The sequence below is a fragment of the Siphateles boraxobius genome, unplaced genomic scaffold (genome assembly GCF_051911475.1).
Source record: "Siphateles boraxobius isolate OS27281-9 unplaced genomic scaffold, OSU_SipBor_1 19, whole genome shotgun sequence".
Classification (NCBI taxonomy): Eukaryota; Metazoa; Chordata; class Actinopteri; order Cypriniformes; family Leuciscidae; genus Siphateles; species Siphateles boraxobius.
The window spans coordinates 8,441,957-8,463,328 of NW_027508799.1; the positions used below are offsets into that span (position 1 = coordinate 8,441,957).

At 40.0% G+C, this 21,372-nt stretch overlaps 1 pseudogene across 1 annotated transcript in view; it reads left to right on the forward strand.

Annotated features, from left to right (window-relative positions):
- The window catches only part of LOC143742474 (uncharacterized), a 65,988-nt pseudogene extending 60,314 nt beyond the window's left edge, over window positions 1-5,674 (forward strand). Inside the window, exon 3 of the transcript XR_013205438.1 lies at window positions 4,349-5,674. The product of XR_013205438.1 is annotated as an uncharacterized LOC143742474 (transcript). The remainder of the gene's footprint in view (window positions 1-4,348) is intronic.
- The last annotated feature ends 15,698 nt before the right edge of the window (window positions 5,675-21,372 follow it).

The following is a 21,372-nucleotide window of genomic DNA, read 5'->3' on the forward strand; positions in this document are numbered from 1 at the left end:
TCCTCCACCATTGCCGTTCACCGGGAGAAATGCTGCCTGTGTTGTAACTCCACCTGTCAGCGATATTTGGACCATCGTGACAGGGTCATTCCAAAGTAATAACAAACATCTGCTGCTTTCTCTCCCCCCAAAAAACTTTTTTAAAAATCAGTACATTGAATTTCTGTGATGAGTTTTTGGTTTGACAGTTGGACAGGGAGTCCCATTTTCTTTTTCCCTTTAAAGAGTTTAACTGCCAGTTTTAAAGTTTTTGGGACGTGTCCTAAAGAAAGTGTAGAGTTAGGAACATTGAGAAGAGGTTCTCAGATCATATGTAACACCTCTTATTATCTTACATTAGCGGAATCACACAGAGATTCCGGAAAATACACTAATAATGTGTCGTCAAGTCACATTTATTTATATAGTGCTTTTGTTGTGAACTTTTTTCTTCTCAAGTGTAGAAAAGATAGAGTTGCAGACCAGGAGATTGTTGAGGTATAAGTTCTTTATTGCGTCGCTGCAGTCATCTCAATCAAGTCTAAATAAGAGAACTTTACATTGCAGTTTATATACATTTCAAGGGGGTGGAATTAATTTCATAGAGGAGGGGACTCTTGATTCAGCTGGTTACCTGATTTCATCAAGTAACAGTGTAACTCAGAGTCTTGAGATGGTTAGATCAACAAAAGGCCCAGCTGACCTTTGAGATGTGACAAGAGGTTAATGTCTGAAACCTTGATTGCCTCAAAATGGAAAACAGTGTGTGCATCTTTCTCAGTTAAAATACTATAGTATTGGAATCTCAATAAAACATTTAAATACAATTTTTAATCCTACACTTTTTACAAGACAGATTGTTTCAAAGCAGCTTTACAGAGATAACAGGAAAATAATGCAAAAAAGTTTGTTTGCAGAAGAAAATAGCTTCACAGTCCAGCTTAAGGAAGCTCAGTGATGTTTAATTTATGTTCAAAAAAATTAGTTTAGTTTATTTATATACATATATAGGCGCTCTGGATTAAACCTTGATGTCATCATCCAGCTCAGTTCAGTTCTTGTATAATTGTGTCAATGCAGGCAGATCAATATTATTGTTGAATATTAAATTAAATGTTAAATTTAATGTCCCCAACTAAGCAAGCCATGCCAATGGCAACAAAGGCGAAAAAGGCGACAGTGGCAAGGAACCAAAACTCCCATCAGGTGGCAGAATGGAGAAAAAAACCTTGGGAGAAACGGGCTTGGTCTGGGGGTCGGTTCTCCTCTGGCCAACGAACGAACAGTGTATGATTATGATTCAGGCAGCATTATAGGTCAGAATTCAGATTGGATTAGAACAATCAGAATATTTCCAGTTCCATCTGGTTGAAGATCGGAGTCACAGCGGTATGGAGACGGGTTTGTTGAGGATCAGTGCCGATGGCTGTCGTGTCACTTAGGCCTTCACAGGGTAGAGTCTAGTTGACACTTCAGGGATGCGTTGTGGTCATGTCTAGGCACAGGTCCTCCATCTGATCTGAATTTGGCCCGGATCCGGCTGACTACATAATGCGTTGTGGTTGTGTCTAGATGCAGGTCCACCATCTGATCTGGACACGGCCCGGTTCTATGGAAGCATATGGGTAGCAATATTCAATTTGAAATGTAATATGCAATATGTAAAATGACAATGTAAAATGGCAATGTATTTCTGTATTTACATTTACATTTTCCATTACATTTGTGCAACGTTTGGTGCAAACTGAAAATGATAATTCAAGTATGTAATTTGCATTTGAATACATATTTTAACGCTTTATGAGTTGCAAAATTAAAATGAAAATGTATTAAAGTAATTATTAGATCTGTTTAAAATGTTCAAGCAAAAACTGTAGCAAAATGATCATTTAAATGTTATTTTTCTTAATTGCATTTACACTCACAGTTAAGACACTTGCGATTGCATTTTCATGAAATATCCCGCGATGAATGTAGCAAAATTCAATGTTTAAATTGAAAATGCATTCCGAGCCGATCACGCCTCTGCCCCGCCCCCTCCCTCCCGCTCTTGTCAATCACTGCGTCAAGTTGGCCCCGCCCCCACCCAATGCAAAACGTCGGCAAAATAGGCTCAATTGTTTTTACTTCATTTGTGCTGTTACTTCGCTTTATTGTTTGTGCTGCTTCGATTTTTTAGATATTTAAAGAATATTTATAGGTCATTCTGAGGTCACCCAGCCCCCCACATCTTCCAAATAAAATAGTCTTGTTCGTTTGTGTTGGTTTGTCCCAGTTAAAGTTTTGTTTGTGCTGCTTCGGTTTTTTTAAATATTAGACCACTTATAGTCGATGGCATCAAAACCCTTCAGATTGATTGATGACCCTATATATTTATAAATATCTGATCAATATGCTTTATAAAATAGAAAGGGGAGATTGTTAAACTTTACTTCACTTTATTGAAGATTACATTCAGATATGGTGAAATAAAGAGCGGCCACATTTTTCAGGTATGAATTTGACCCGTCAGATTCCGTGAAACTGTAGCTATATATTTATCAATATCTAATCAATATGCTGAATAAAATATAAATGGGAGATGTTCATACATCACATGAGTCACTTTATTGAACATTACAGTCAGTTATGAAGAAATAAAGAGCGGTCAAATGTTTTGGTAGCTATGAATTTGACCCGTTATATTCTGTGATCTCACAGTATTAGGCCTATGCATTTGTAAGGAAAAACTGTAGGATCTGCAGGGGCGTGTTTGGCTCAGAATGCATTTTCAATTTGCACATTGAATTTTGCTACATTCATTGCGGGACATTTAATGAAAATGCAATTGCAAGTGTCTTAACTGTGAGTGTAAATGCAATTAAGAAAAATAACATTGAAATGATCATTTTGCTACAGTCTTGTTAAAATATCTAATCATTTCTGTAAAACATTTTAATTTTGCAACTTATATAGCGTTAAAATATGTATTTAATTTAAAAACTAGTGTATGAAATGGCAAATCTAAATTATATAATTGATTTTTCATTTTGCACCAACATTGCACAAATGTAATGGAAAATGTAAATTCAAATACAGAAATGCATTGCCATTTTACATATTGCTTTGTCATTTTGCATATTAAAGGTCAAATTGAATATTGCTACTCATATGCTTCCATACGGTTCCAGCTGATTACAGTAAACCTCGGAATAAGCTGAAAGACTAACATTAGCGTAGATGCCATACTTCTTATGGTGTATGAGTACATCGGGTGTTATAGGAAGTGTCCCTGGTTGGTTCCGGTTGACCTAATTTATGCAGCCTAATAATCATTTAACTGATTTGAATAATAGGAATGTATAATTTTCTATGTGTATGCCAGGTTAAAGAGATGTGTTTTTAGTCTAGATTTAAACTTGACAGAGTGTCTGCTTTCCTGGACAATGTTAGGAAGATTGTTCCAAAGTTTTGGTGCTAAATAGGAAAAGGATCTACCGCCAGCAGTCGATTATTCGATAGTCGATATTATCAACTGGCCAGAATTTTGAGATCTCAATAGATGTGAAGAACTATAATGCGTTAAGAGCTCGCTCAAGTACTGGGGAGCTAAACCATTTAGTATAAATTTAAAAATATTGCTGATTACTTACAATGTTTAATAGGGAGCCAATGCATTTTTTGGTGAATTTTGGATCAGCTGTAGTTTGTTTATTATGCGTGCAGGGCAACCACCCATAAGAGCTTTACAATAATCTAGCCTTGAGGTCATTAACGCATGAACTAAGCGTTCCGCATTTTTTATTGAAAGCATTATGTGTCCCATTATTGGTTTATTTTTGGTTCATCGACACTGCCAGTGATTTTCTGGAATCTGCGCGTGCGTTCACACACATCCCGTAAAGATTCCGTAAAAACACGTGACATCAGGATGTGACATGTAATGTCTCCGCAGCATCAAAGTTGGCTTATGATCTGCGATATCTCTCTTGAGATACCACGCCCTGTTTTTTTCTTTCTGATTCGATCATGAACTGTATTGCATCGCGTACTGTTCCACTAAGCTGGCGAACAATCTCAGCTTCACACTCCTTATGGCGTTGATCCTGCCTTTTGTTCACACAGGGAGCGTTCCGTGACTGATCCCGGCAATGTTACTAGGTCCTCATCCCGGTATCGATCCCAGAATCAATCCCGGGATGCGTTTGCGTTCACACAGAAGGCACTCTAACAATTTTATGGCAATTTAATTGGATCAACGCTCTGTGTGAAAGGGGCTTAAGAAGCATTAGCAGTTTTATGTTGTTGGTTTATATGTATAAATGTTTTGATGTCTTGCTTTGTGCCATTAAACTGGGGTTAACTTTCATTTTGTCTTTTTTCACCTTAGACCTGAGGGGGCTGAAAGAGGAGAGTGAAGTACTGAATGAAATGGAGAAGAATCAATATGAGATTCATTATGATTTCATAACTGAAGAAAATTATTTCAGTTGCTCACAGAATCACAATGAAGAGAAGCTTGTCACATACCCCCATTGTGGAAAGACTAGTGATCAAGATGAAAACCTTAAAGCCCACATGACAATTCACTCTTTAGAGAGTCCTTTGATCTGCCATCAGTGTGGAAAAAGTTTCACTCAAAAAGGAAGCCTTAACAGGCACATGAAAATTCACGATGGAGATAAGCCTTACATGTGCCCACTGTGTGGAAAGAGTTTTAATCAACATGGAAACCTTGAAGTTCACATGAAGCTTCACACTGGAGAGAGGCGTTTCACCTGTCAACATTGCGGAAAAAGTTTCAACCGAAAAGGGAACCTTAATTACCACATGAGGGTTCACACTGGAGAGAGCCCTTTCACTTGCCAACAATGTGGAATAAGTTTCACTGTAAAAGGAAGCCTTGTTAGGCACATGAGAATTCATACAAGAGAGAAGCCTTACACATGCCCTCATTGTGAAGAGAGCTTTGAGCAACATGGAAACCTTAAAGTCCACATGAGGGTTCACACTGGAGAGAAGCCTTACACATGCTCTCAGTGTGGAAAGAGTTTTGATCAACATGGGAACCTTAAAGTCCACATGCGAGTTCACACTGGAGAGAAGCCTTACATATGCTCTCAGTGTGGAAAGAGTTTTGATCAACATGGGAACCTTAAAGTCCACAAGCGAGTTCACACTGGAGAGAAACCTTACACATGCTCTCAATGTGGAAAGAGATTCACTCAAAAAGGACACCTTGAAGTCCACATGAGAATTCACACTGGAGAAAAGCCTTTTACCTGCCAACACTGCAGAAAAGGTTTCAAACGAAAAGGAATTCTTAACAGGCACATGAGACTTCACACTGGAGAGAATGGGGTTTCAATCAGCATGGAAACCTTAAAGTCCACATGAGAATTCACACTAGAGAGAATCCTTTTATATGTGATCAGTGTGGAAAGAGTTTCAGATATAACATAACCCCAAGTACCACATGAGGACTCACTTAAGAGAGAACTGTTGTCATCAGTGTGGTTCCAGTCAGGAAACACCTTAGGAATCACTTAACACCGGAAAGAAGCCTTTCATGTGCCATCACTAAGGAAAGAGTAATTCTGTGAAAAATATGCTGTGTTCCTCAGCATCTATGTGTATGCGCATAATGATGATATTGCATAAAAAACACTGGATAGGAACGCCAAGATGCGCATAAATTATAAAAATGCACATAAAAATTAGGGATCAGCGCACTCTGAAATGAATCTGAAATGCTGTTTTGGACATTCTGAAATTGATGAGAAGTCTGTCATCAAAGTGGTTTGGTCTTACATGACTGCAGGGCTCCAGAAAAGGAGCCTATAAGGGAAAATAAGTGCCAAATAATGTCACAAAAGAATACATGTGTTTTAATTGTCATGTGTTGTCATGCCTGCCCTCCTTTTACAGCATCAACATTTTTATCCGTCTTGTGGATGTCTTGGGAACTAAGATTCACTTAAAGTAGGAACTGAATTGCTTTTCCAACTTGAGAACTACATACAGTCACAAAGAATTGTTTTTTTACACAGAATCTGAGCCAGTGTCACAGACCATAATAATGTCAGCATCACCTGGCCAATGAGTATAGTTTGGCCTCCTCCTAATGCATCTAATAAACGTTGTCATATGTGTTGTACACATTCGATCTGTGTTGGGTTAGACTATACAACGATGCCAAAATATGCTTAGACAAATCTGACCATGCTATAAGGAAAAGACAAAGGAGTAGATCATTTATTTCAAACAAAAAACATCAAATTTCAATAATTCAAAAAAGTAAATGGTACCAAACAGTTAAGAATAAACAATAAACCTAACAATAACTCAAAGTAAGTGTTAGCTATCCGGTAAGAATAAACAATGTAAACCTGACAAAAACACTATTTATATTTATTATGCTTACATGCATGGAATACATTCTGTCACAATTACCTGTTGCCACAAGTGCATTTTTCACAGACATTGCTGTTTTTTTTCCTTGATGGATGTTGTGTGCATAACTGGTCCTGGAATCACATGCTGCCCAAATTTTTATCCCATATGTGGCTGGTTTACTCGGCATGCACTGTTGCGGCTTCAGCGTCAGCTACAGCGTCCTCTAAAAGGTACCAGGCATTCATCAATTGTGACATCTGGGCCTGGGTTGTTCATGAGAGGCAGATGTTCGAACCAGTTGTCCTGTCCTGATGTCGTCTACACGGGAACATGCAAATCTTGTTGGCCCAGGGGTCATATTGATCACATTCTGCAGGTGCTCTCCCTGGTGTCCGAGTAGGTGTAGCTGCAGTCAAGATAATTTCCCCATTTTTTTGATTCGTAAGTGACTTCAGCAGGATCCTCTCCATAAGGCCCATGACACACTGGCTGCGTCTCAAGCATCTCAGCTGCGTGGCGTGTCCGTTTTTATTTCGGCTCCCATGTTAACAGGTTAGAGCTTGCAGACTGCCTGCGTGACACGCGGCGCGGCTTGAACCGCGCGGAAAACGCGTGCATGCTATAAATAGAACCGACGCCTATTTTTCCCGCGACACGCCAGCGTGATAAATGAAAAAATAAATTTTTCTAACCTGGAAAAATAGGCGTCGGTTCTATTTATAGCATGCAACTGGTGTTGGAAGCGTTTCCAGGCAAAATAGAATAGGAAAATATGTTTATATGTTATTTTGTACACGAATAGATATAAATAAATTACATTTTGATGGTTGAAAGTCTAGGTTTTGACAAATTCAGATATAAATATAGGCCTAATTTAAAAATAAATAAATAAATAGGCCTAATTATCAATTTTCAAATATTGCACCTGTCAATACAGAACGAAATATTCTGTAGTCTATTTTGCTGTCAATACTGCTGTGCTGACAGTGTCTTTATCAGTAAGCTTTATATTTATGCTTAACACGAAGTATAGGGCTTCCACAACTCTCTCCCATATGTCGAACAAGGGTGAGCCGTGTCAGCAGCGCCGCGTCAGACACGTTTCTGGTGTGCAAAGACACACCGTCCTTCTTTCCCCGGGCCGCGAAGGATAGAACGAGGAACCAGCACCAGCCAAGAGAAAACCAGACCGAGAGGATGAGCTGATCGAGATATTTAGGGAGGACAAGAGGTTTCAGAAAGAGACAGAGGAGAGGAGATCACAGGAGAGCAGGGAGAGAATGAACAGATTGTTTTCTCTTCTTGACAGTCAAAATAATTATTAGTTTTAAAATTTGTAAATAAAACAATCGTATACATTACTTTTATGCAAGTTATATTTTTAAATAAAACAAAAAACAATTTATGTGCATTGTTAATTTTTGATGCATCGTGGAAACTCCCTTTCTCCGAAATACTGAAGTCTTTTTGAATCACACTATTGCACCTGCAATAGACAATAGTGAACAAGCGCGAGAAGGCTGGCCGCTATATATAGTTGGTACTCAACCAGAATAATACTTTTACCGCCACCGTTCCCGCAGCGGTAAAATTGGGGGGTGTATTTGCTGCCTTTTACCGCTAAGAGGCACTACAATCACAGACTTTGAAAAGTGTCAGTTTATTCTCTCTATTGCGTAATCTGCCGTGGCTCGTTAAGAAACGGTAGCAGATAAATTCAAGTGAAACATTTTTGTTAAACGACTTCTTAATCACAATACTGAAACAATTGTAGGCTTTTATTATTCCATCAAATTTAAGCAAAGTAGGTTAAACGTTAACATTGTGTGCCCAGTTTTTCTATAGGCGAATCTCAGGTTATGCGTCTATATAATAGGTAGGCTATTATACTTTGTTTCAGTTAATAAATCTACTTACAAATTAAAATAACGGTGAAATAAATTAGGCCTGAACAAAATGATCGTTTAATAATTTAAACATTGTCAGGACTTGCTAACCGATGTTAGTCGGCATCCGTTCTGTTTTAGCATTCTTTATTATTGTAAGAATTAAATAGGCTTATTTTATTTTATAAATAATAAAAACATTTCAAAATAAAACATTGAAAAAAAAAAAGTTAAATCAATAAGGCTTTGCGTGAGTGTAAGCTGTTAAGCGTTCAGATAATAGCTGTGTGGTCAATGCTTCAACAATTATAACCCTATCATACATTTCTAGGTTTAAATAAAGACTCAGGACAGTTTATTTATTTAAAACAGGGTTGGATGGAGTGTTTTTTCCCTTTGCGAGGAAAAATGAGAAATACTGTATAGAATCTTATTCTTCCGACATTTCAAATTTGTATTGCCAAAGAAATTTCAGCTTTGCTGTGTAGGCTACAATTAAATCAGTACAAAATGAAAATAGTAGAAAGCAACATAAGTTAAGAACAGGCGTTTTTCTTTGCCTCTCACTCGCTGGATCTCAAGTTTCTTTTGTCTCCCGCACTGCACACGCCGGGTCTCGATATTAAATGTTTCAGGATAGAAACACATCATACAGCTAATAAAACTGTATGTCGCTGTGTCACCAATGACAAAAAACAACTGTAACCATTTATTATGCAGCCTTTGTTGCTTAAAAGAAACAGAATTCACCTTACAATAAAACTTGGTTGATTGCGAATATAAGAGCTCTGTATCTGCTGCTCACTTGCATTCGTTTAGTTGGCATGAATGCGTTTCATCAACAGTTCATGTTTAGAATAATCCCATGTTGTTGACAATCATACACACTGCTCAAACATTCTAAAACTCTACAAAACCAGTTGAAACAACTAGATTGAACATTAAAAAAAAACTTTAAAAACAGCTAATTTAATAAGATATAGGGTCTACATTTGGACACATCGAAAGACTTATCCTGAAAGGAACTTTGTCTGCTTTTTAAGATAAAATCGTATCACCAGGCTTGCTATCAGACACTCTCCACATGAAAGAGAAGCGATTAACACCTTGTCCTGCACCTCCACGATAAAGCAGTGAACTGCCCCTCCAACCCCCCACATGCTCTCTGAGGAGCGTCTGAGACAAAGAGTTGATATTAAAGTTGATTATTAAAGTGTTGATAATGAAGGAATTAAATCATTTAGGCTACATGTAGTAACATTTCTGTCGTAAAAGTTTATCAAAATATTTAATTATTCCAATTATTGAAGACTTAAAACGCTATTTCGGCTTAGGCCAGCTTTTTCAAAGCAAAATGAAATACAAACAAACTCATGTTTACGCAGTATTCAATTCCTTGGATTTTTTTGGATCTGTTACGGGAAAATTATGACAGAAGATGCAAGTGCGATAAACCAGGTTTATTGTACAAACAGGAAGATGGTAAGGTGAGAGAAGAAGCAGGCCTAGGCACTGTGGTAGCGCAGGGGACTGATGGGCTACCCGATAGTCCGTGAGATGATGAGAAGAAACAGAATCCTCCGGAAGACGGCAGTCAGACAGAACTCATGGGGTAATCCCGCGGAAAACAGGAAGCACAAGACGAAGACCAACCCAGCACGGGGATACATCCAACAACGATCTGACAAACACAAGACAAAAGACCAAGAGCTTAAATAGAGGTCGCTGATCAGACCCAGCTGGAGCTGATGATAATCAGTGGCTGATCAGCGACCACGGCCACACACACACACACACACACACAACACAGCGCAAGAAAGAGTCAGTGAATTCATGAACCGTGACAGTACCCCTCCCCCTAGTAGGACCTACCTGTTGATTGTAATCATCAATAAGGGATTGATCCACAATCTCCCTAGCAGGAACCCAACTTCTCTCCTCCAGACCATAAGCCTCCCAGTCCACCAGATACTGATATCCGCGTCCCCTCCATCTCGAGTCCAGAATACGATTGACCGAATATGTTGGTTCCCCATCTACGAGTCGCGGCGGTGGGGGAACCAGGACCGGCGGAGTAATAGGAGAATGAAATACGGGCTTTAATTTGGAAACATGAAACACGGGATGAATTCTCCTGTACGCAGGAAGAAGTTTGAGTCGGACTGTCACCGGACTAAGGACTTTGGTGACAGTAAACAGGCCAATGAATTTGGGAGCTAACTTGTTAGAAATGGAGCGAAGCGGAATGTTCTTAGTTGAAAGCAACACTTTTTGACCAACGACGTATACAGGAGGTCTTGACCGGTGGCGATCGGCCTTGACCTTGGTGTGCGCCCCCACCTGGAGCAAAGTCTCTCGGGCTCTGCTCCATGTGCGGTGACACCTCTGGACGAAGGCGTGAGCGGAGGGGACTGGCTTCGAATTCCAGGCTAGAAAAAATGGGTGGCTGGTCCCTAAGCTACAATCAAACAGAGATAGGTCCGTGGATGACACTGGTAATGAGTTATGAGCGTACTCAACCATAGAAAGCTGTTGGCTTCAGAAGGAAGGATTCTTAGACACCAAACATCTCAACACTCTCTCCAAATCTTGGTTGGCTCTCTCGGTTTGGCCATTGGTTTGGGGATGATAACCTGAAGACAGACTTACAGTCGGTCCCATTAATCTACAAAATTCCTGCCAGAATTTGCATTTGAATCGGGAGGCCATGTAAGCGAAAGACGTGATCATTGACAGTCACCGCTGTCTCCTTGGCAGATGGCAATTTGCGGAAGGGAATGAAATGAGTCGCCTTTGAGAACCGGTCCACTACGGTTAAAACGAGGGTGGGAGGGTGGTAGGACGGTGATAAAATCTAGTGCAATGTGGGACCAGGGTCTCGAAGGGACAGACAGCAGTTGGAGTAACCCATCTGGGGGTCGATTAGAAGTCTTACCAGTGGCACAGACCGAGCAAGCCAAAACAAAATTCCGAATGTCGCGAACCATTAATGTCCACCAGAATTGTTGCTTGACCAAAAAACTGGTGCGGTTAGCTCCTGGATGACCACGCTGGGACAATGACCCCATTATATAACGTCAGACCGTAACCCCTCTAGCACAAATAACCGACTCGGTGGACAACCTGGCGGAGGCATTACCCCTTCTAAGGCCCTTCTGACCTTCGATTCGACCTCCCATGTGAGTGTGGAGATAAATAGTGTCTCGGGTAAAATACATTCTGGAGTAAGCGGGCGTTCGGATTGGTCAAAAATACGAGATAAAGAATCGGGTTTGATGTTCTTGGAACCCGGGCGGTACGAGAGGGAAAAAAGGCTGCCCACCGATCCTGTCTGGAGTTGAGTCTTTTAGCAGATCTAATGTATTCCAGGTTCTTATGATCGGTCCAAACGATAAAAGGTACCCCCGACCCTTCTAACCAATGACGCCATTCCTCCAGCGCTAACTTGACTGCCAACAACTGTCTGTTACCAATGTCATAATTACGTTCGGCAGGCGATAAACGATGGGACAAAAACGCGCAAGGGTGCATCTTGTCGTCTGTGGAAGAGCGTTGGGATAGAACTGCACCTAACCCCCACCTCTGACACGTTGACCTCCACCACGAACTGACGGGAAGGATCAGGGGCAATCAGGATGGGAGCTGAACTGAAGTGGCTCTTGAGGTTAGCGAATATAGCCTCGGCTGTATCGGACCACCTGAACATCATTCTGGTGGAGGTCAAGGCAGTCAGAAAAGCAGCTAGTTGGCTGAAGTTGCGAATAAAATGCAGATAGAAATTGGCAAACCCCAGAAACCTCTGTAGGGCCTTACGGGAATCTGGGTTTGGCCAATCCATCACAGCCTTAACCTTGTCAGGGTTAAACCTTGTTTTAATCCTCTTTACTTTTCATTATTCACCGAGTAACTTTTACTAGATTTCCCTTGTGAGGCACCCACGAAGGTTTTGTATATAAATCAGGAAATTCATCATCGTCATTCAGTCTGATCATTTGATAACCAACTAATTTGGACACAGTAGTTTTGATTATTTAAAAAATGCAAGGCCAAAATCAAGTCACGTCACCTTTATTCATATAGCGCTTTTTACAATACAGATTGTTTCAAAGCAGCTTTACAGACATAACAGGAAAATAATGTTGTAATAATATTGTTAAATAAAAAATTAAATGTCCCCAACTAAGCAAGCCAAAAGCCAGTGGCGACAAAGGCGAAGAAAGGTGAAAAAGGCGACAGTGGCAAGGAACCAAAACTCCATCAGGTGAAAGAACGGAGAAAAAAACCTTGGGAGAACCCAGGCTCAGTCAGAGGGCCAGTTCTCCTCTGGCAAACGAACGAACAGTGTATGATTATGATTCAGGCAGCATTATAGGTCAGAAGTCAGATTGGATCAGAACTTTCACAGTAATTATCCAGTTCCATCTGGTTGGGGGTCGGAGTCATCACGCCGGTATGGAGACGAGTTTGTTGAGGTGTCCATGAGGCCTTCACAGGGCTGATGAGGCTGGCGTTGTGTCCATGCAATGGTCCTTCTTCAGATCTGGATATGGCCTGGATCTGGTGGACTGCAGTAAACCTCGGGATAAACAGAGAGACTAATATTAGCGTAGAAGGCATCCGTCCTTATGATGTACCAAGTACATCAGGATTTATAGGAAGTATTCCCGGTTCCGTCTGATCTAAACTATGCAGCCTAACATCGAATTATAGAAGTCTATAATGAGTTATGTGTATGCTAAGCCAAAGAGATGTTTTTTAGTCTAGATTTGAACTGACAGACTGTATCTGCTTCCCGGACAATGTTAGGAAGATTGTTCCAAAGTTTTTGTGCTAAATAGGAAAAGGATCTACCGCCAGCAGTCGATTTAGATATTCTAGGTATTATCAACTGGCCAGAATTTTGAGATCACAATAGACGTGAAGGACTATAATGCGTTAAGAGCTCGCTCCATTAGTGGGGAGCTAAACCATTTAGTGCTTTGTAAGTAATCAGCAATATTCAAAAATGTATACAATGTTTTATAGGGAGCCAATGCAGTGTTGACAGAACCGGGCTAATATGGACATACTTCCTGGTTCTGGTAAGAACTCTAGCGGCTGCATTTTGGACCAGCTGTATTTATTAAGCGTGCAGGGCAACCACCCAGTAGAGCATTACAATAATCTAGCCTTGATGTCATTAACTAATTGTTCTGCATTTTTAATTGAGAGAATATGACGTAATTTAGATATATTTTGAGATGAAAAAATGCGGTTTTACAGACACTAGACACGTGACTTTCAAATGAAAGATTGGTATCAAAGAGCACACACAGGTTCCAGTACCGACGACGAGGACTTGAAAGAGCAGCCATCAAGTGTTAGAAAGTATTCTAGGTTTTCTACGAAATCCTTGCAAAGTTGGTTTTGTTTACAGCGTGCGTCTCCCTCAGACTGTAAACGAAGCTCGGGCGGACCAGATAACACGTCAGCGGACTCATGAACGCGGATTGACAACAGAACCGGAAGAGAATACAATACTGAATAAAGTCATCGTTTTTGTTATTTTTGGAACAAAATGTATTTTTGATGCTTCAAAAATTCAAACTAACCCCCTGAGGTCACGTGGACTACTTTGATGATGTCTTTATTGCCTTTCTGGACAAGGACAGTATACCGTACATAGATTTTCAATGGAGGGACAAAAAGCTCTCTGACTAAATCTAAAATATCTTAAACTGTGTTCCGAAGATGAACGGAGGTCTTACGGGCTTGGAACGACATGAGGGTGAGTCATTAATGACATCATTTTCATTTTTGGGTGAACTAACCCTTTAATGTTGTGGATTGGTAAGTTTCGTCAGAACTTGAAGAAATATTGAGCTGAGTATCATCAGCATAACAGTGAAAACTAATGTCATGCTTCCTAATGATATCTCCTAAGGGTAGCATGTACAGATTGAACAGCAATGGTCCGAGTACTGAGCCTTGTGGTACAACATACGGAACTTTTGACCGTTAAGACATCTCTTCATTTACTGCTACAAACTGATAACGGTCAGATAAGTATAATTTAAACCATGTTAGTGCAATTCCACTAATGCCAACATAATTTTCCAGTCTATTTAAAAGAATGTTGTGGTCGATAGTGTCAAATGCAGCACTAAGATTGAATAACACATAGAGAGACACAACCACGATCGGATAAGAGCAAATCATTTGTGACTCTAATGAGAGCTGTCTCAGTACTATGATACGGTCTGAATGCTGATTGAACATCCTCGCAGATACCATTTCTTTCTAAAAACGAACATAGTTGTGAAGATACTGCCTTTTCTAGCATCTTTGACAGAAAAGGTAGATTCGAGATCGGCCTGTAATTGACTAATTCTGTAGGATCAAGTTGCGTTTTTTTTAACAAGCGGTTTAATCATAGCCAGCTTAAAAGTTTTTGGTACGTATCCTAATGACAAAGATGAATTAATGATATTAAGAAGAGGATATATGACCTCTGGAAGCATCTCTTTCAGTAGTTTAGTCGGTATAGGGTCTAACATACATGTTGTCGATTTAGATGATTTAATGAGTTTATAAAATTAACCCTCTCCTATAGCAATGAATTAATCTAATTTTTTGTCAGGGAAACTACAATGCACTGTCTGATGCAATACTGTAGTAGATGGTTGCATAGTTATAATTTTCTCCCTGATATTATCAATCTTGCAAGTAAAGAAGTTCATAAAGTCATTACTTCTGTGCTGCTTGGAAACGTCTGGGTTAGAAGCTTTATTTTTTGCTAGTTTAGCCACTGTTTCAAATAAATACCTAGAGTTTTGTTTATTTTCTTCTAATAGGGTTGAAAAATAAGCCGATCTAGCATTTTTTAAGGCCTCTCTGTATGCAATTGTGCTCTTTTTCCATGAAATGCGAAATACCTCTAGTTTTGTTTTCTTCCAGTTGCGCTCCATTTTTATGCCTGCTTTCTTGAGGGCCTGAGTGTGCTCGTTGTACCATGGCTTTGGACAATTTTCTTTAAGCGCAAAGGAGCAACTGTGTCTAAAGTGCTAAAAAAGAGAGAGTTAAAAGTTTCTGTCGCAATATCGAGTTCCTCTAAGCTATCTGGGATGCAGAGATGATAAAACTGATCAGGAAGATTATTTCTAAAGCATTTCTAACCCTAACCCTTTAGTGGCAGAAGTGATAGGTCTAACATATTTGCAACACGGAGTCGGCTTTGCAGCCTTGGCTAAATGTTTACACGGGACTAGATAATAATCTGAGACGTCATCGCTCTGCTGCAGAATTTCAATAGCATCAACATTGATTGACATGTGATAATATTAGATCTAGAGTATGATGACGACAATGAGTAGGTCCTGACACGTGTTGTCTAACTCCAATAGAGTTAAGAATGTCTTTAAATGCCAATCCCAATGCATCGTTTTCGTTATCTACATGTATATTAAAATCACCAACAATTAGGACTTTATCTGCAGCCAGTACTAACTCTGATAGAAAGTCAGCAAATACTTTGATAAAGTCTTCATGGTGCCCTGGTGTAAATTTATCATTTACACTAGATATTGTTACATTAAGCACCAACAGAATTATATTTGAAACTAGGCTTCTTAGTAATTCTAAAAATAATACTATAAATTACAGCAAGACCTTGCCTTTCAGACAAGGTTCATGTTTACAACCCTAATCTTAGGGGCTGGACTCATTTAAAGTAATGTAATTGTTTGGTTTTAGCCAGGTTTCTGTCCAACACAGCACATCTAGGTTATAGTCTGTAATCATATCATTGACAATAAGTGCTTTTGAAGTAAGGGATCGAATATTCAGCAACCCGAGCTTTATCAGTTGTATTATATCAGTTTTTTATTTTTTGAACATCAAATGGATTTCACCCTTAGATGGATTTGGAAGTTTTTTGTATTTCCTAATTCGGGGAACAGACACAGTCTCTATATGATGATATCTAGGTGAAAGAGTCTCTATGTGATGGGATTTATTTGACCTCAGTGACGTGAGACAGCTAGCAGACGGCCGGTTTAGCCAGTTTGTCTGCTTCCTGACCTGAGCCCCAGATTGTCACGTTTGAGCTCTAAGACTATTTGCCATATTACTAGAGAGAAGAGCAGCACCATACCAGGAGGGATGAATACCATGTCTATGAATTCTATATTATTTTTCGGGCACCACTTGTACACACGTGTATATTAAAATGATAAGAATAACACATATACTGAACAAAATTATAAACGCAACACTATTGTTTTTGCCCCCATTTTTCAAGAGCTGAACTCATAAGATCTAAGACTTTTTCTATGTACACAAAAGGCCTATTTCGCTCAAATATTGTTCACAAATCTGTATAAATCTGTGTTAGTGAGCACTTCTCCTTTGCCGAGATAATCCATCCACCACACAGGTGTGGGATATCAAGATGCTGATTAGACAGTGTGAAGGACCAAGCAGTCAAGGGCAAGGAATCCAGGATTTCCAAACAAAGAAAATTGTTTATTAAATGGCAAACAAAGTTACAAATTAAATTACTTGATAACTGAACGAAATAAAGTCAGGTCTAGGCCCATAAAAGTGTCAACTGAACAGAACCAAACTCAACAGTAATCAAACCAACTAAGCAAACCAAACTAAACTAAAAACATGACCTCCCAACTGACACACATGGGGAACTTATATGCACAAATGACTAGTCCATTACACATACAAAGGGAATAACACAAACATCACTTAACTCAATTAAAATAAAGTAGTTAATTTCAGAAATATGAAGAAATGGGTCATAAAGTAATATAGCCAAAGAATTATTGTCAACAAACATACAGTTAATCCTGCACCCCCCAGCTAATTGGTAGCATGGATTAGCCCAACAGAACAAAATGGCGGCAACTGACGCCAGCCAGCCCTTTATTGGAACGGACCTCCACTGGAGCGTAGCGTCCTAGACAGCGCCAAACCTCCACCCTTCCCACGTTAAACTCAAAAGAAATAAACGGTAACAATATACCAATAATAACTAGAAAGTGTGCACCATTTTATTTTTCATTTGATTTTATTTTGCTCCACGGAGTGAAGCAGCCACGAGTTTTAGGCTACAACGAACCCGAGCGTCGATTCAGGCCTGCAACGAGACCTATGGTATTTTTGGTATTGGGATATTTGATTCGTGCCGGCTATTAGTTTTAGGAATTACACTGTCAATCATCTTTTGATTGTTTGCCAATTCATATTTTGGTATTATTATTTTATTTTATATCCAGTAGGGGTGGAGCCGAACCCGAATACGGTATTCGGAAAGGCACAAATAACGTGTTTTTTACGAATACTTATTTCGAACAAATACTTTAGAAAATATTTGTATTCGGGAACAAGAAAAACTTTATATCAAAAAGCTGCGTTTCCTCACGAGACCGCAGTGCGCGAGTGAGTGAGTGACGTTCAGGAAGAGGTGACTGACACAGGCTGCTCCACACAGCAACAGAGAGGGCTCGGCTGAGCGAAAAAACACTTAACTGCATTACTATTTTTGTTGAATAGATTTTTGTACCTTAACTGGGTTCCGGAGGCAAGTGGAAGTTTCGGGAAGTGGAGTTTGATCGGGTGATTATTTCATTACGCTGCATTATTGGTCTAAGCGCCGCTTTTGACACAGTCTGCCATGAATTGCTTATTTCTCGGCTTTCTGATATTGGTATCACTGGTTCCGCTCTTTCCTGGCTTATTTCCTATATCACTGACAGAATGTATTATATCACCATACAAGGTCATAATTCTGCCACCAATTTACTTACACGGGGTGTTCCTCAAGGTTCGGTTCTTGGTCCACTCTTGTTTATCATCTACATACACCCACTTGGTAGCATCATACGCAGGCATGGACTACAATTCCATTGCTATGCAGATGACATCCAAATTTACCTCACCACCAGCTCCGATAGACCATCCCTGCCTGACTCACTCACTGCATGCATCAGGGACATAAAGCATTGGATGTCCCTTAACTTCCTCAAATTAAATGATAATAAAACTGAGATATTAGTGATTGGTTCTCCAGTTTCAGTCAAAAGGATGGACCAGTCCTTCTATATTGATGGTTTCCATATAAAGCCTTCATCACTGACTCGCAACCTCGGTGTCTTATTTGACTCAACTCTGTCTTTTGGCTCTCATATTTCTTCCATTGTTAAAAACTCTTTCTTTCATCTTCGAAATATTGCTCGTCTAAGACCATCTCTCACTTTAGCTGACGCCGAACTCTTAATTCATGCATTAATCACATCACGTCTGGATTATTGCAATGCTTTATTTCTTGGCCTTCCCAAAAAACTTATTGCAAGATTGCAGTACGTCCAAAACTCAGCAGCAAGAGTTCTCACCTCCACCAGGCGTTCTGCTCACATTACTCCGGTGCTTCATGACCTTCACTGGTTACCTGTTTCATCACGTATCCACTTTAAGGTATTGCTTTTAACATATAAGGCATTAAACGGTCTTGCACCCCCATATTTGTCTGATCTACTTTTCACCTACCGTCCTGCACGCTCTCTCAGATCAACTGAACTTGGTTTACTGTCCATCCCTCGTTTTCGATTATCTACAGTAGGTGGAAGGTCATTCAGTGTTAATGCGCCAACATTATGGAATTCACTGCCCCTTTCACTTCGAAATATCTCATCAGTGACTGCTTTCAAGACACAGTTAAAAACATATCTGTTTAACATGTACTTCGCCTAAATGTGATTATATGTGTCCTTTGTGATTGTAAAGTTGTGCGTCAGTGTTAAATGTATTATAAAGGTACCATGTAAAGCGACCTTGAGCTTTGGAAAGGCGCTATATAAATAAAACTTCTTCTTCTTCTTCTTCTTCTATTATTGATGTCTGCAGCCGGGTGGTCTCATGTTCGCTCTGTTTACGTAGCTCTGTTAGCTCCGTAATTATTTGTTTTTATTACATGGCTTGGTTGAATTCTAATGTAGAATGCGGTCTGTTATTTCCATGGTTATTTCTTAATAACAGACCGCTGCTAAGTATAACACACCGTTGCCACGAAAAACAGAGCGTTGCCATGGATTCTACACGTAGAGACGGAACGGACTATTTTTTTTAGCGGAAGCAATACAATCGTTTTTAAATCAATAAACTCCTTTTTAAATCAATATTTTGAGTCAAATTATTGATTTATTTGGTAGGTAGCCATGTAGTAAGCGGGATAATGTATAGCGAGGTGGTTGTCACTTGTTATAGCGAATACAAACCCTTCAGGCTGATTCAAGACCCCTCCGCTTCGCGTCAGGCTCATAATCAACCGCCTCACTATACATTATCCCTTACTTATTCTGTCTGTTCAGCGTCCTCCAACAAGGACGGGGGGTGGTGGGATTCATAATGTTCACAATGGTATTTTATTAGTTGTTGGTTTAACCATGGATGAGGTAATGGCTGTTATGTTATTTTCTTTTCAATGACGTTCCTTGGTACATGTTCATTGCTGGATTTATATAATTAAAGAATACTTAGCAGCTACACTATAACGTAAATTAGAAGTGTAACGCAAAAAAACTAGATTTTTACGCCTATTTTGGATTTTACTCGAATACAAATACAAATACAAATACCGGCTGCTTTGCACACCCCTAATATCCAGTAAAAGGCTTGGCCATTTGTTTCAATTGTTGTTGCTATTGTTATCTTATTTCCATTTTATAATTCTGGGTTTATTTGAGAACAACAGCAATCTAATCATTTGCCCTTATTAAAATAATTATAGAATTTGAAGAATTCAAATTAAAAGTAAATTAATAAATTAGAATTAAAAGAACTCAGGTTAGCTTTCCCCCATAAACAACTGTTGGGGGCACTACATCAGTTACCGTCCTTTTGTGTGGCCATGTCATCGGCCATTACAGACAGTATGATTATTGCACAGGTGTGCCTTAGGCTGGCCACAAAAAAAGGCCGCTCTAAAATGTTCAGTTTTACTGCATTGCGGGGTCCGAAAACCAGTCAGTATCTGGTGTGACCAACCATTTGCCTCATGCAGTGCAACACATCTCCTTCGCATAGAGTTGATCAGCTTGTTGATTGTGGCCTGTGGAATGTTGTACCACTCTTCAATGGCTGTGCGAAGTTGCTGGATATTGGCAGGACCTGGAACACGCTGCCGTATACGCCGATCCAGGGAATCCCAAACATCATCAATGGGTGACATGTCTGGTGAGTAAGCTGGCCATGCAAGAAGTGGGATGTTTTCAGCTTCCAGGAATTGTGTACAGATCCTTGCAACATGGGGCCGTGCATTATCATGCTGCAGTATGAGGTGATGGTCGTGGATGAATGGGACAACAATGAGCCTCAGGATCTCGTCATGGTATCTCTGTGTATTCAAAATGCCATCAATAAAATACACCTGTGTTCGTTGTCCATAACATACGCCTGCCCATACCATAACCCCACCGCTACCATGGGCCACTCGATCCACAACATAGACATCAGCAAACCGCTCACCCACATAATGCCATACACACTGTCTGCTATCTGCAATGTACAGTGAAAACCGGGATTCATTCGTGAACAGAATACCTCTCCAAAGTGCCAGACGTCGTCGAAAGTGAGCATTTGCCCAGTCAGGTTGAGACCACGATGAGGACGATGCGCATGCAGATGATGGTTTCTGACAGTTTGTGCAGAAATTCTTTGGTTATGCAAACCGATTGTTGCAGCAGCTGTCCGGGTGGCTGGTCTCATACGATCTTGGAGGTAAAGAAGCTGGATGTGGAGGTCCTTGGCTGGTGTGGTTACACGTGGTCTGCGTTTGTGAGGCCGGTTGGATGTACAGCCAATTTCTCTGAAACGCCTTTGGAGACGGCTTGTGGAAGAGAAATGAACATTCAATTCACGGGCAACAGCTCTGGTGGACGTTCCAGCAGTCAGCATGCCAATTGCACGCTCCCTAAAAACTTGCGACATCTGTGGGATTGTGCTGTGTGATAAAACTGCACATTTTAGAGTGGTTGTTTATTGTGGCCAGCCTAAGGCACACCTGTGCATTAATCATGCTATCTAATCGGCATCTTGATATGCCACACCTGTGAGGTGGATGGATTATCTCGATAAAGGAGAAGTG